Here is a 16,736-nt window from a genome sequence, read left to right as displayed (position 1 = left end):
TGACCTTAATTAAAATAATTACATATGATACGAAGAAGCCTAAAATTTATTTAATACACGTGTAATAATTTATTAATGACGATCAAACTTAAAATTGATCATAAAACAATTTTCAAGCAAGTATATTTTAAGCTTTATAATAGTAAGTACAGTATTGGAATGCAATTATTGAATTTAAAAAAATATTTATGCAAAAATAATTTCTTTAAATTTACTGTATGAATCAAAATAATGAATACAGTTTTTAAAAAAATCATACAGTTATAAATAATACAAAGTGGTGTCAGATTTATATATATATATATATATATATTTATATGTACATATTTATATTTATATATATATATATATATATATATATATATATATATATATATATATATATATATATATATATATATATATATATATATATATATGTTTAAATATATAAAAACAAGGTAAATCTAACCAAGTACAGTATTTGGAAACGATCGTCCGGCTCGCTTTGAAATGAAAATATTTACACAATTATACGAAAAAGCCTCGAATTTAAATGTAATGATATTACAACAATACACCAAATATATCATGAAACAATTTAAAAAGAAAATTGTTTACAGCTTACTACAACGAAGTATGAAGAAAATTTTTAATTAACCCTTTCCGGTCCTATGTCGAATGTCATTCGACATCGACTTTATTCCGGCGAGTCCTATGTCGAATGTAATTCGACGTTTTTTTCTTCGTCAGTTTAGTGTTAAAATATAAGCAACCATATTTTTTTCTCACTCGTATTTAGTATAAAATATAATAATAAGAGACAAGATTGTATACATTCAAAATAAAAATAAATTTTTAACACAAATGTAGTTTTAATTATAAAAAAAACTTGGGTGTATTGTGTAACCCTGTAATGCTGTAAATCTATTGTGGACCTGGTGGATTTTTTTTTAAATTTATGGACTGGAAAGGGTTAAGATTTTTCATGAAATTAATGATTTGAAGTTCATGATTTCAGGTTATAACATACCACTCAAATAAAGTACTGAATAATTTTAATTTACGGTGACATTTTACTATCTTCACATCTCACTATTTCACTTTACCAATAAAAAGGACTAATATTCCTACACTGCTCGAAACTGACAGAAAACTGACAATGAATGGATTTCCGACGCCACCGGAAATCACTGGACATTAGACAATACCGGAAATAAAGTGCTCCGCCATGTCCTAAAGCCAAATAAATGACCGGTCCAATTATTCGTCAATTTAGGGACCCCACGACAAACTTATTTTTCTCCGTACTAAAGCAAATGTCTTACATTTATCTTTATAAATAAAATAAAAACTAGTTCATTTGCTCAACATCTTAAATCTTCTCATGTTTCTCACCGATTACTTTGAATTTTACTAAAATTTTAACACTATAATGCATTTGAATACGCTCGTATCACAAGACCTGATAAAAACTAAACTATATTTTTTTAAATAGCATTTTGACCACAAAGGCGGCGTCATCTGTTAAACATAACAGGAACACACGCAATACCAAATATTGCGCATGCTTCTTGACAGACGTGTTGCCACTTGACACATTCAATATTTTGGATTGCATTGTTGTTTCGAAAATTTTAAATATTTTTATTGCTTCACGAATATTTTAGTTTATAATGTACGTGTTTGGAAAGTTTTATTTTTAATTATTTGTTTTCGTTTTATTGGACTGAGCCACAGCAACGTGTGGCCATGTACAGCTTCAAAAATTGTATTGTATACAATATTTGAAAATGGACTCCCCCATATCGCACTGTACGGCCAACTTCATGGTAGACGGCTCCCGGGCAGACCACCAAAGAGATGGGTCGATAGCTGGGAATCGACGTCGCAGGAGGCTAATCCCTCTTAAAAATAGGCCACAAGGCCTATAATAAGAAGAAGAAGAAGAAGAAATAGGAATATATGGTCTTTTACTATCATAAAAAAATATACAAGTGTCTTAAATTATAAATAAAATACTTGTCTTTTTGCCATATGAGTACTCAATTGGTATTCAACAAGTGTTTTTATTTATAATTTAATTGTGTAATACCACTAAATGAATGTCAAAACAACAAATGAAATGTAAATATCTTTATATTTATTAGATTTAATTTATTTTCCTTTTTAATATTCTGCGTTTAAACGATACACAGATTCATTTGTATTTGACATTTTCTAAATATAAAAACACGGGAGTTTGACAAAGGTTTACAAAGGTAAAAAAAACTGTCAAAAACAAATACGCTTTATATTTCGTGTCTCAATTTCCTTGTTTACGTTTTCCATTCAAAGTGTCATAATATTAACATCATTTCTTTTATTTTGCAGTGCAAAATATGCTGCAGATATTTACCAATAAAATTTAATTGAATAATATATATCGCTCACTCCTTTCAAGAACGTCATAAATCAAAAATCGACAATTTTTAGTTGTGCATGTTTTCGGAATGCGAAAATGTACTATATCCCAGCAAAAGAGGCATAATTTTATCTTAATATTTACCTGCTACAGGGCAGAAAGTGTTGTTTTTGCATTTTGAAGAAAAGGCATTGTTTAATTATTTTTGTAAATATATTAAACATTTTTCAAATAGAGAAAAAACCTTCAGATTTTACCTAAAAAGATCTGTTGCACAGTGAAAAGTTCAATGGGTGGCTTGATAATTATTTGTAAAACATTGTGTTATATTTTTAAACTTTAAAAACGTTCTCCTGAAAAATCAAGTTTTTTGATTTATGACTTTCTTGAAAGGAGTGAGCGATATGTATTTATTTAAACTTCATATACAGAAAATAAATAAGTATATTGGCGGGCTTATTGCTAAAAAGCTCTTCCAATCAACCAAAAACAGACTAGTGATATTGATCAAAACGTTTGATACCATATATAGATGTTTGCAATCAGAGGGTAGATAGTATTTGAACATTTAAAAAAACATAAATTATAAATTGACAATTAAAAGCACATAAATTACAAGAGATGATAATAAGGAAGGCAAAGGAAAAATGGAGTTTAGGGAAGGAGGTAGAGAGAAAAACTAAGGGAAGAGGTTTGATAAACAGTTAGGATTCTAATGCTAAATTGCAATATCTCAGACGTTTCTTAAAAGTTATTAGAGAAGGTATTTTTTACAAGGAGAGGTAATTCATTACATAGTCTGGCCGCTTGGACAGAGAAGGAATTACTAAAGAATGACGTGTTATGGCGAGGAGTGAAAGTGTTCTTTCTTGGGAAGAACAAAGTGATAGAGCATGAGAGGTATATAAAATTTTCAGCAAGATATTTAGGTGCATTAAATCCATATACAAATCGTGGGTATACTGGCAAATAACGTTGACTCTAAAATCCCTGTTAGAATAATCCCTGTTGTTTAAAGCTTTCAGCCTGAAGAAAATACCCGCTTTAAAAATTAAAGTAGAACTTAATTTTAAAACCATATAAATATGACATTTACAACTACCTACTGTATTTTGTCAGTTTATAGAACGTTGAAAACTGTATCTGCATCAACAAGTCAAAATTGCATAAAAAAGTGAAAACTGCATCAAAAAGTTAAAAATTTTGAATTGGCCAGTACACAAAAACAGAGATAAAACCAAAAAACAATATTTAAAAAAATCAGGCGTGAACAGACATGTGACCTCTCCGGTGGTGTCAGCTGGAATGAATTCAGATTGCTTCTAAGTAATTATTTTTGGAATATCAATATTATGGATGCGAGTTCGATATCAGAATTGAAAATTCTGAACGTTTTACCGTTACGTAAAATATACGTAAAATATCACCTTTTAAGTAAAAACAACGTTTTGTAAGATACGTTTTTCTCTCTTGGCTTATTTGATTTTCTGGAATAATTATTTTTTCATTCACCATTTTTAGAGCCAAGCGGAAACGCTGATATCTCAATTACAGATGTTTGAGTCTTAATTAAAAAAGCCATTATCAAATGATTCTTTGATCTTTAAAAATCGTGCGATATTTTAAGTACGTAATTATATAATTTTGACGTTTTTAATTAACTTTCATTTGATGTATACCGTAAACGTTCCCAGTCCATGTCACAGAAATATGAATTGGCCATAAATTACGAGATCAAATTAATTTATAGAATAAAATTACAACTATGAACTTTTTTCCACATCAATTTGTTTATTCATATTAGTTTATTTTTAATTCATATTTGAAGCAATAACTTTTTGATTTTCCATTTTAAAATTAAAATAAATATATTTTTTAAATTACAGTGAATATTTCATTATAACTTAATTATAATGTCTACCGATTTCGAAACTAATTAGACTGATTAATATGTGTATTAATCAAATACTAGTATTAATCTGTCGAGAAAAAGAACCGGTTAGCTTCGAAACCGGAAGACATTATAATTAAGTTATAGTAAAATATTTATAAAGATTTAATGCAAAGTTATGTTTTAATTATATTGTTTATATTTTATAATTAAAATATAACTTGTTTTAAAATCACTTTATTTAAAGTGAAATTAACAGTAAGTTATATTTTAATTATTAAATGGAAAATCACAAGGTTAGTGCTTCAAACATAAATTATAATGTTTATATTTGTTTATATCTGTTCAAATTGGCTAATTTATATGGACAAAACAACATGCTTTTGATTTTATCTTATAAAATGCAGTTTAACCAAGACACGTCAGTACAAAACTTAAATCTGTAAAAAATTACATCTTAAATTTAAAAATCAGGATATAAATTAAATTTAAATGTTTTAATTAAATTTTCCAGATACTGATCCCGCCCTGGAGGGACCGGAAAATGGATATGACGTCACAAGACGTCGCAACAACACAAATGGTAATTATTTGAATTTTTAATGATATGAATTTAATTATGAGGTTGGTGTTTGGATTAAATGAGGTTAGTGTTAGAGTAATTTCTGAGGAGGAAAATATATATTAGAAATGAAGCAAAAATAGTTGTAGCATTCAGGATTACACACGCGTACTCGTACAAGCTTGTGATCTTAGAAACTACTAATGTGTTTCAGAGTGATTTAAAGCTAAACTAACCATCACGCCGTATCTCTGCAGGGGTAGGTAGAAAGAATGTTTCACCAATCTATATTTGCAAACAATCTTCGCCTTTTTCACATTCATTCATTATTCTGATTTTAAATATTTCATATTTTTTTATGGCCTGTTATTGTATGGATGGTCTGTTTTTTTTACAAAATTTTGAGTGTGTCTAAATACTTGTTCAGAAATCTGGATTATCTCCAATTGTAGGAGTTGTTTTCATATTCTAGGATTCTAATAAAAAAACAATTACTGCTCAGTAAAAAGCTTCCTTTTATCTCACCAATAGATGTATTTATTGAAGTTCTAGTGATTCAGGAACAACGTTCCAAAATTGGTTCATATACAATATATAGAACTTCCAAGAATTTGAGTAGTGTGGTTGTCAATAATGGGTAAAATTGGTGAATATTACGCGTGTGTAAAGTGACCACTTAAACCAGCCTATGACGGTCGTCAGCCCCGTTATTGCTCAGACTTTCATATTCTTCTTCATCTTCGATGAGTTGTCAAAAGAGAAGGTCTGTTTTTTATTATTATCTAAATAAAAAAAATATTCTAATACCAATTAATGAATCCATTTATTCTCTGATCAATTGATTCTAAAGTAATAATTTTACGTTTGTCAGAGTTCAAAATTATATTCTTAATATCACCTCAGACTTGGCTCACTTCCAAGTCTCCAAGTTTGACCTTCAAACCGAACCCTGCAATAGCTTTCGAGTTCATATTCCCCACTGCTGTCTATTTTTTCAACCCTGATTTTTTCCCTAGCTCGACCCTTATTGTTTCAATTTCCTACCTCCCTTGAAATGGTGTAGTGATCTTGATAGGAAGAATTTTATTAAATTTATGTTGCAATAAGGGCTTGAGACTTTTCAAATACTCACTTAATTTTGTATTAATTTATCATACAAGGTATTTTTTAACGAATTGCACTGGCCAACAATTTACAACTTTTATTTTGTAACTGGCATGAGAATACCTGATTTTTATGCAATTTGATTTTATGCTGATGTTGACGAAAGTTTATCTTATTCTTTATGTATAAATATATATAAACATAAAATGTTATCCTAATAAATATGAATTGGTTAATGTATTTCCACTGCTACTCCATAATTATCAATATTTTTTTGAATTCCTTAGACCTTAGACTAAAACATGTCTTAATACCAACCACTATTACGGTTGCAACGTATGGGGTCCATACAAACAATAATATGACTGTAACATCAAAACTTGACGTGATACCAGCTTGTCACCTTAAAGACTTTGAATAAGAACGGTTAACTTAGTCCAAATCAGTCATCAAAATTTTAATTACAAAATCGTTGCTGGCCAGTGTTATTATAATTGTTTGATTTTCTTTTCCAGTATTTTTCACTGATGGTCTCTGTAGAGTTCTAAAATTTACATATTTTTAAAAAATTCTAACTTTTTTTTTATAAAATACAATAAAACATCCAATTCTTTGTGAAAAGTCCAATTTGATTTGTTTAACATCCAATTTTATTTGTAAGAGATCAAATTTATTTTTATTTAATGTTTTACTTAGTAAATACCACTATTTCTTAAAATCTACCGTGACACGTGTTTCGATGCATTCAGCATCATTTTCAAACACCGTATGTGAAGCTAATTCTCAATTTTAGAGTTGGGTCTTTGGGACGTTGAAGGTCGTAGAGGGGGTAGTAGCTGTTTCTTATTTTTATTATTACTTCTTTTAAATTTCTAATAAGTGGGAACATAGACGATAGGGGGGAGGCTTTAGTCATTGTCATATTGTTAATTATGAAATAAAAATAAAAAATAAATAAAAATAAGAAACAGCTACTACCCCCTCTTCAACCTCTAACGTGCCAAGGACCAAATTAAAATTTAGAATTAGCTTCACATACGGTGTTTGAAAATGATGCGGAATGCATCGAAACAAGTGTGACAGTAGATTTTAAGAAATAGTGGTATTAACTAAGTAAAACATTTATTAAAAATGGATACATTTTACCACAAAGTGACTGCCGAATGAATTAATGAAAGGATCTTATTTAGTTTGTAAAACGTACAATTCAAAATGAGAAACCTGTATAAGCTGCGAGTATATTTGAAAAACGATAGCTTAAAATAAAAAAATTGAACAACCTTACCTTTCTTAGCCAAATATATTAATTTTACGACCATATACTATTTTTTACTGACCACTTCATAGAACAGTTACTGGCCAAATGAAAAGCAGCCCGTTTAAATATTCTGTGTGAAATTCCCAGCGGGCATTTAATGCTCGCGTTCTTCCCACAACTATTGAATAAATAATTTAATCATCAGAGCTCAGTGCAGAGTAAATATTTTACTGCCATATTAAATCGGTCTAACGCAATTAAATCAGTCAAATAATTAAAGAGAGAGAACGTGCTAAATTAATGAGTACTTCGCAAATTACAGCTTTGGCGACTTACGTTATTTTACAAATTATACACCCACATACACAGGGTGGCGCAAAATTAATTACCCTATTAATATTTATTGTATTGACAACATTTTGAGCATGTCCAAATACTTGTTCACAAATCTGGATTATGGTCAAATTATAAGCTGAAATAATAAAATGGAAAGGATATTTTCTGGCGTTTCTCATGTATGTGATTATAATCCAGGATTCGGACCTCACATACAAATAAAGGAGTTTCTGGTCGATAATAAAACTTCTTCATCTCACCAATAGATGTTTATAGTGAAATTCTAGTGATTCAAGCACTATGTTTCAATATTGGATCATATACATATATAGAACAACCAAGAATTTGAGTAGTGAGGTTGTCAATCATGTAGAATTGGCCAATGTGTGTGTGTGTAAAGTGATCACTTGAACAGCCTATGACGGTCGTAAGCCCAGTAAATGCCAAGACCTCCATATTCTTCTTCATCTATGTTGAGATGTCAAAAAATAATATGATGTTATATTTTTTCAAATGGCGTCGCACGTCATTTATATTTGACATTTGTCAACTAGTCAGCTGCAGTATACAAACAAATTTAAAGTAGCTCAAAATAAATCATATGATTTTAGTTTTGAAGAACTTCTTTGAATTAAAAAAAAAATGAGTGATAAAAATCTTTACTTGGACGTTTACACTGCATTTTCTGTTAACGGGAAAAAATGATATCCATCAAGTGGCTGCCTCCAGTGTTCATACACATTTATGCTCATTTTATCATTTTTTGTATACTGTTGCTCTTAAGTTTACAAATGTCAAATATAATTGACGTACAACACCATTTAAACACCGTACAAAAAGTTACAACATCTTTTGAAAGGGTGGTTAATTTTTCGCCACCCTGTATAAGTTATCAAATAAGTAGAATAATGCTTTAACCTCTAGTTGTCATTAAAATTGTACACAATTGATTAAATATTAAGTTACTGACTAAAAGTAAGCCAAAGTTATTTTAAATGTTTAATATAACCGAGTTAACTAAGGACGGTGTGCTGAGATGGTTTGGGCATGTGAAACGAATAAACTGAAAAACAAATACAATATTCGAGGTAAATGTAGTTGGGAATGGAAAATTGTAGAAAGACAGAAAAAACTTGAAACGATCAAATATTTCAATTACTTGAAAGTGTTTAGGTGAGGGGTAGGAATAATCATTGGGTTTGTATGAGGATATGCTTGAACGTGGAAAATGCCAAGAATGTTTGCAAAAACAGAGTGTTGTACCATTATTTTCCCTCTGCCTACTCTAGCAGTAACGGTGTTATGGTTAGTTATAAAGTTTTTGCATACTCCTTTTTTCAGAACCTCTTTTTATTATGTTTTTAAAAAGTTTTTTTTAATATATCTTATGTCTTTATGTCTTTATGTCTCTATTGGCCATAAAGGTGTACTTATCGTCTTCATCTCCTAATATATTGACAATTTAATATAAATCAAATTGTGAATAATGGAAGAAATACAGAATAAATATTATAAAGTACCCCTTATATGGAAGTATTGCAAGAATCGTAGCTTTCTAAAGCTTTCACGTTTCTTCCATCAATTTCAATACAATGCCAACAAATCATTCATATTCTTTTACGTGAGCTGAAATCCCTTGACTGGCGTTACCTCAACATACGATAATTCGTGCTAACATATTACATGGGTTATTTTAAACGTAATAATACGGGTTCATCGAATTTATATATTTATATTTAACTACAGAATTTCGGGAAAACATTAAATTAACCAAAAAAAATTGATGAGGAATACGGATTTCCGGGTATTATTCACAGAGATTACCTTCATCATATTATACTTAATTCACTTTATATATCACTTTTCACTTTTCCACCCATGATCGACAATAACACTACTCAATTTCGGAAGTTGTATATATATTCTTAAACTCAGAATCACAAACAAAGATTTTGACTTACTCAAAATATTGTGAAAAAACATGTCCTTACACATACTCGTTTATCAACTAGTTAAAGTCAAAATTACAGATGTAGAAAATCATAATTTACATGTTTTATGATTTCATTTTCAGAATTCGTGTTTAAATCAAATTTGAAACGCAAGTGGTATTTTTACCAAACCAGTTTTACATGACAGTAAAATATGCAAATAGAAATTGTAAAAACTCTTCAATTCGAGATATCTTCTAACACTAAAAGAGATAAAATATATTTGGCTTTGTTTTTTATTGTTGATTAAAACTTGGAAATTGGCATTTATTTTATCCAAATACTGTTTGAAACGATTTCAAAAATATCTTTTAATTCATCCCATTTAATCTATTTAAAATTGTTCAATGCCAAGAATGTTTTTGTGTTTTCAAATTCTATAAAATTTATATTTTTATTTGTGCATCGTTTGTAGTTGTTGCCAATATCGTATGATGTATATTTGGAGTTCCAATGCATTCGTTTCTTGTTAACTAAATTTTGGAAAAAAAAACGATTTCATGTTGAGATAAAATAAAAATTGTTTCAATATTTCGAGATTTTTTATGTAATATAAAATAATGCTTTTTTAACTATTTTTTATTGGATTGTTTGTTCTTTGTTTTTCACATCTTTCTTATTTTAAGAACAAAAAAACCTATAACAGTATTTTATGTTGACGTCGTTCCACTCTTTTAATTCCATTCCTTGAAATTAAGGCTTTCATTGAATTTCGACACTATTGAGCATAAAAAAAACTTTAAAAAAGGCTTAGTCGAGTAACCCTTTGACACAAAACATTCAAGTTAATTAAATACTGTCTGAAAACTATCTTCAGCATACCAAAAAAATATATTTTTTAATTGAAATATATCTGATTTTTCAAACACCAGTTTTGCTTGGAAAAAATACATTGTTACCATGGAAATAAATATTCTAAATTAAGCTTTTCATTATTATTTTGAGAAATAAAAAGACTTTTTTTTTCTCAAATAATATTTGTACATCTTAATATAAAAGCTTTTAAACGCTTTTAATAAAAAACTATACGCGTAGATGACACGAATTTTATTCACTAAAACTTATTGTCATTTAACAGCTTTTACATTCATATATTAATGTAACTTTATACATGCATATGTTAAACTGTGAACTCAAACATTTATAAATCGTTTGTTTTCAAACCAAATTATTAGTAATATGTCAAAATAGAAAACAATACATTATCCAAATTACATGGTTGTATCATATTCATACTATATGACTATATACGTATATTCAACAGTGGCATGAACAAGGTTTGAATTCACAGTAGACAATATAACAAAGAGTTTATGAATTGATATTCGGTATCGTTCATTCATTTCATTTTTCTATTTTCGCTCAATATAGAGTCCACAAACTGCCAACATGCTTTTTGTTGTCTGCCAGTTCTTTTGCATCTTCCTAAATCAGGTTTGCATCTCAAAAATCAGACAATAACTGCTTTCGAATCGTCACCAGTAGCGGAAACCTGGTACCTTGTAAAATAGACAAGCTTCATTAAGGCTCTCAGGAGGCATACGAGATAGCTATAAATGTATTTTTTTGAATCGTTAACTTGGAGTCCTGGTTCCAACTCTTATGTTTGGTAGTTTGCAGTCAAAATGCGATCTCTCAGAATAATTTGCGACAAAACGATGTATGATAGATGTTCGAATAGTGAAATAAGGAAGGAATGCAAAGCTGAGATAAGCATTATCGATAAAATTAAGAAAGGTGTGTTGAGATGGTTTGGACATGTAGAGCGAATGAGTGAGGAAAGAACGGTAAAACAAATTTATGAGGCGAATGTAATTGGAAAAAAGAGCAGAGGAAGACCGAGAAAAACATGGCAAGATCAGGGATGCCAAATACTTGAAAGTGGTTAGGTTAGGAGTCGTAACAATCGGCGGGTATGTATGAGGAGATGTATGAACGTGGAAGAGGCGAAGAATGTTTGCAAAAACAGAGTGGTGTGGAGTTCTATTCTCTCTGCCTACCCCTGGGGAAGCAGCGTGATGGTTGGTTAGTTAGTTAGTTAGTGAATCGTTCACGACTGTATTTAAAAACTTTTGATATGCGTCTTTTGTAGCTGAAGGATAACCAAGAAGACATCTACATACTTCTTTTTATTAATAAACAGTTAAATACATATGTTTTCGCTGTCACAATTAATCTCAAAGTTGGGTAGGCACTAATTATGTGCCTATACGGAACGCACGATTCTGCACATTTTAACGATAGAATAAAACAAGCGCAATAATATTAAAAGCACTTTTTCGATGAGTTGTATTTTGAAAGAAAAACGATAAAATAATGTCCAAAATAGTATTATTACAGTACACCCAAGGGGTCCAAATCCATCATATAATAAAATTATGTGAGTTCGTCTCGTACGATGTTACGTATGCTCAATTTTTTTGAAAACTGACATTTACTCACATAACGCTTGCCCGCCTAAATAGTCTAATGGTTGGCGCATTTGAGTATAGTTTTGGAAGTCTTATGTTCAAAATCCAAGGGAGCTAAAACCAATACCAATTTTTATAAATCTTCATATTTTTAAAGCATTTTAACTTTGTGGTTTGTTCAGCTTGTTTGTACCATGTTGAAAAACAAATAAAGAGTGGTATTACACATACCACTCTTAATAATATGTTGAAATATATTTTTTGTCACTTTTGACGATACTACAACCGGGTACTTCTCTTGAAAATGTAGCATAGCATAATATAGCGAAAAGCAATATTTTTCTTGTTCATGTTATATACTTTACAGGGGTAAATGACAAATTTGAATGTAACATTCAGGCTCGACATTCAATTGACCTTACATGCCTTAATCCTCCCTTCAACGAGAGAGGAGATTAAGACATTCTCGAAGCAACTACTACCCTAATCATTAAATATTATATTTATAAAAACCCTCGGTGAATTATGGCGTAATAGGGTACATTGAAATTATGAAGGGATAGAAGCTTTATAATAGTACTCGTATAAGGCCTTATATTAGATTAGGTTGGGGTAATTTTATATGGTATATTAAAGATGTATATAACTGACTAACCGACCAATCATCTTGCCGCTTCCCCACAGTGGTAGACAGAGAGAATAGAAGGCCACATCATACTGTCTTGGCGAACTATGTTCGCTTCTTCCAAATGCATGCATCTCTTTATACGGGCCCGCTAATTATTCAGACTCCCGACCCAAATGCTTTCAAGTATGTGATAAACTTAATCATGCCAAGTTTTTTTAGTCTTCCTCTGCCCCTAATTCCGACATTATCACCGCATAAATTAGTTTTGCTTTTCTTTCTACATTCATTCGTTCCATAAATCAAAACCATCTTAATATATCTTTCTTAATTTTGTCAATAATGTATTTTTGAACATTGTTTGTCAATAAGTTTGAAGCTTGTCTACAGTTAGGATAGTAATAATAGGGAAGGCAAATGTGAAAATACATCACAAACACCGAGACCAATTGAAAATAAATATTTCATGGATTTATTTTTCAATCGGCAGGAATCGCATCTGCGACGCCAGTTTCGCAATCGAGCGTCTACGCCACGGCACCTGTCTGTACTACATCATCTACCAGTTCCAAAACTTTCTCTTGTGTTTTTTTTTTTAATTTGTAAAAGTAATGAATAATAATATAAACAAATTAGTGGAAATGGCAAAAAATACATTAATTCTTAAAAAAAGAATAAATAAATACGACAAAACGGAAATCAGAAATTCGCTGCTTACACGTGCTTAACAAAATCTGAATTGGTGATTTCCTGTACCGTCTCTTATTTTATTATTTTAGACGTCTGCTTCCGAGTTGGGATTTGGTGTAAACAAACATAGAAATATGATCAAATCGATTATGATACTCTTAAAACACTTTTTTGTCGTATGTACGAGTATATTAATGCATTTGTAAGAGATGGCTATAATAGTTTATATTAAAAATAGCAAAGCAAATATATGAGGTGAAGATTAGAAAAACAGGGTGATGTGGAGTTCTATTTTCTCAAACCACCCAGGGTGGAAAACTTTACTTACCCTTATCCACATACGATGGCGCAAAGGGCACTGCATCGTATTGATACAGCGTTATCTTCATCGTGTTCTTTTATTCTTCCTGGCTTCATCCCAATTTATCGTATAAGTATAAATTGATGAAATCTAGTAATATGGTAGGATCAGGAAAAAAGTATTTATGTATTCAATTTTATTAATTAATCCTTTTATTTTAAAAATTAACATCCATGTATACCAGTATTTCATAAAACAAAAAGATGTCTCTGTTGTAACACCTAACAAACCTTCATATATCCACCATAGAGGTTCAATCTATTTTGTTTATTAACTTTGTGGTACGGTAATATAGCACTTTCCTTATCATTCATCGTTCACTTTATGTAATACAACATTAATTTAGTGTTAATTTTAAGTGGTATTACATAAAGTAAACGATGAATGATAAGGAGAGTGTTAAATCTATTGCTTAAATATACTCAAATAAAAAACATCGGTGAAAACGTACTAATTTTGGATCGGACTTCTCTATACGAACCCCTTGTAATAACTTCAGTGGAAATTTGCACACATTGAATGTCAGATTTTTTTACATGTTCGCGTTAGATACAGTATATTCATGTATTGTACTCAAAGAGCACTCGAGTCCATTCTTTCTGTGCATACTAGTGATACTTCAGTACTTTACAAATTGCGGACGTACATGTATTTCACAATTCTTTCAAGTGATTATGGACGAGTTGTTAATTTTGAAGTGCAAGATGTAAAACACTAACTGAGGTAAAGATTTTAAGGGTCAAGACCAGAAAATTCAGAATGCAATTGATAAAATTACTAATAAAAAATAATTTATGTCACCTGTATTCCGCCTTCGTAGTGTAATGGTCAGCATGCTCGCCTACCGTTCTGGAGGTCCCGGGCTCGATTCTAGGGGGGTTTAATAAATACAAGTGATTTTTCCACTCTAATATTTATTCAATATTACACTGGACTGGTACCTGAAGTGTACATGGAGGACTGATCACCTTTCCTCCGTGTGTTAACGATCAAGTTAACACTGCGTTTATATGATGCAGTGCCCTATGCACCATTGGGTGCGGATAAGGGTTTTAATTGAATAAATGTATTATATTCACAAGCTTGAATGCAATTATTTTTCATCAATGTAATTTTGAAATGAACCCGGCTACACCATTAAGTGCAATTCGAATGACGATAGGTATTCAGGTCACGGCCGATGTACGTCATACTACAAAAGCACTCTGTAAGTATTTGTACTTACAAATGACAGTCGGTGGGTGTAATCGATAGACCTGGAATTTCTATGTCGTTTTTATTAAATACAAGGGTGGAGTCAGAATAATTTTATTGATTATACGTTAACTTTGTGGAATAACATGACCACATTTCGAGTTTGTTAATATTAACAAGACTAGTTTCGAGAACTATAAATGTTCTCATCAACAGAAGTTCGCATTTTTACATGTTGATGAGTACATCGGTAGTTCTCAAAACTAAAATACTTGTTTCAAAAATTATATTTTTATACAAATGTCATATCGTAATAATTTTATTTTGATGACCTGATGATGGATTAATTTGCTGAAACCGATTATCACAAAAAAGTGTTTGTAAAAATGGTATTACACAAAGTAAACAATAGACGATAAGGAGAGTGTTTTAAAATACTTGTGATTACATTACTAATCCCAATACAGTGACTTACAAAACGATTATATCTATATATTTAAATAGTTAGTTGATAATATTAATTGAATAACAGAATAATGATTCGTTCTTTTATTCAATAAATATTATCGTAATTAAATCCAAATAAATCATTATTTATTTATTTAAAATATAAGAACCATTTCAGGTTTATTCATAGAAAATTTATGAATTATTCGAGCAAATTCAATTTTATCAGATATTTTTACTAAATTTTAGTTTTGTTACAGTACCTTTAGCATTATTAGTTCAGATAAAAGTCAGTTTTAAAAGATTTACGTTTTGTACTGACATTTTTTAAAATTGTAATATTTAAATAAAGAGTTGTAAAACAAATTTATGGGGCAAACAAAGTTAAAAAAAGGAGCAGAGTAACACCAAGGAACTGTGTATGATCAGGTTACAATTACTTGAAAAAGGTCGGTTGAGGAGTCAAAATAATCGGTGAATGTGTGTGAGGAGGTGCCTGAATGTGGCAATTTCAATGACAGAATGAATGTTTGCAATGACAGAATGATGTTTCGTTCTATTCTCTCTGCCTAATCTTGCATCATGGTAAAGTTAGTTAGTTATTTATATTCAACCCTCATCCGCACCCGAAGGTGCATAGGGCACTGCATCATATAAACGCAGTGTTACCTTGATCGTTAACACATGAAGGAAAGGGGATCAGCCCTCCGCTTCAGGGTAATATAGAATAAATATTAGAGTGAAAAAATCACTTATATTTATTCCACCCCACCATGGGAAGCGAACCCGGGACCTCCAGTGCGGTAGACGAGCGTGCTAACCATTACACTACGGAGGTGGAATAGTCATTTTTAAATTGAAAACATTTTATTTCAACTATAGTTTGTTGTAGATAAGTATCTAGTATTCAAACACCGGTGAACTCATTTAGTTGATCCCCTTGCTTTTATAAGGGCTCAGTACACATTATACGTATAGTTAGTCGCAAGTATTAGTCACTTACCCCTATTTATCAATGTAGCATCCCCTATGGCGGTTGATCCCATAATGCCATTTGAGGGGATCTAGATATCAACGTCAGTTCGCTACTCACTGCCACAAATCGGCCAGCATAACTTAATCGAAAGCAGAGTAATTTCGGGCAATTTGAATCTTATCTCAATTACCATAACCAAAACCCAACCCCTACCTAACCTTACCTAACCTAACCTTACAGAGTGTCTGAACTATGCGTTAATTACTGCAACTATTTGATACAAATGTTTAGCATATTGAAACGCTAATCTGATATCAGTCGAAGTCAAAATTTTATTAATATTACTAATTTATTATTTTTTCTTCTTGTATAGTAATAAGGCTAATGTGTGATAGTAAAGCGTAAATTTAAAATCGATTATCATGTTCAAACCCTAATTACTGCACAGTATTGACGCAATGTTTTCTTGATCGTTACTAACATAAGGCTACTACTAAAAAAAAGAAT

The sequence above is a fragment of the Brachycentrus maculatus genome, unplaced genomic scaffold (assembly GCF_059751285.1).
Source record: "Brachycentrus maculatus isolate JH-2025_06_01 unplaced genomic scaffold, ASM5975128v1 h1tg000592l, whole genome shotgun sequence".
Classification (NCBI taxonomy): Eukaryota; Metazoa; Arthropoda; class Insecta; order Trichoptera; family Brachycentridae; genus Brachycentrus; species Brachycentrus maculatus.
The sequence above is the reverse complement of the archived record's forward strand: the minus strand, read 5'-3'. Positions refer to the sequence as shown.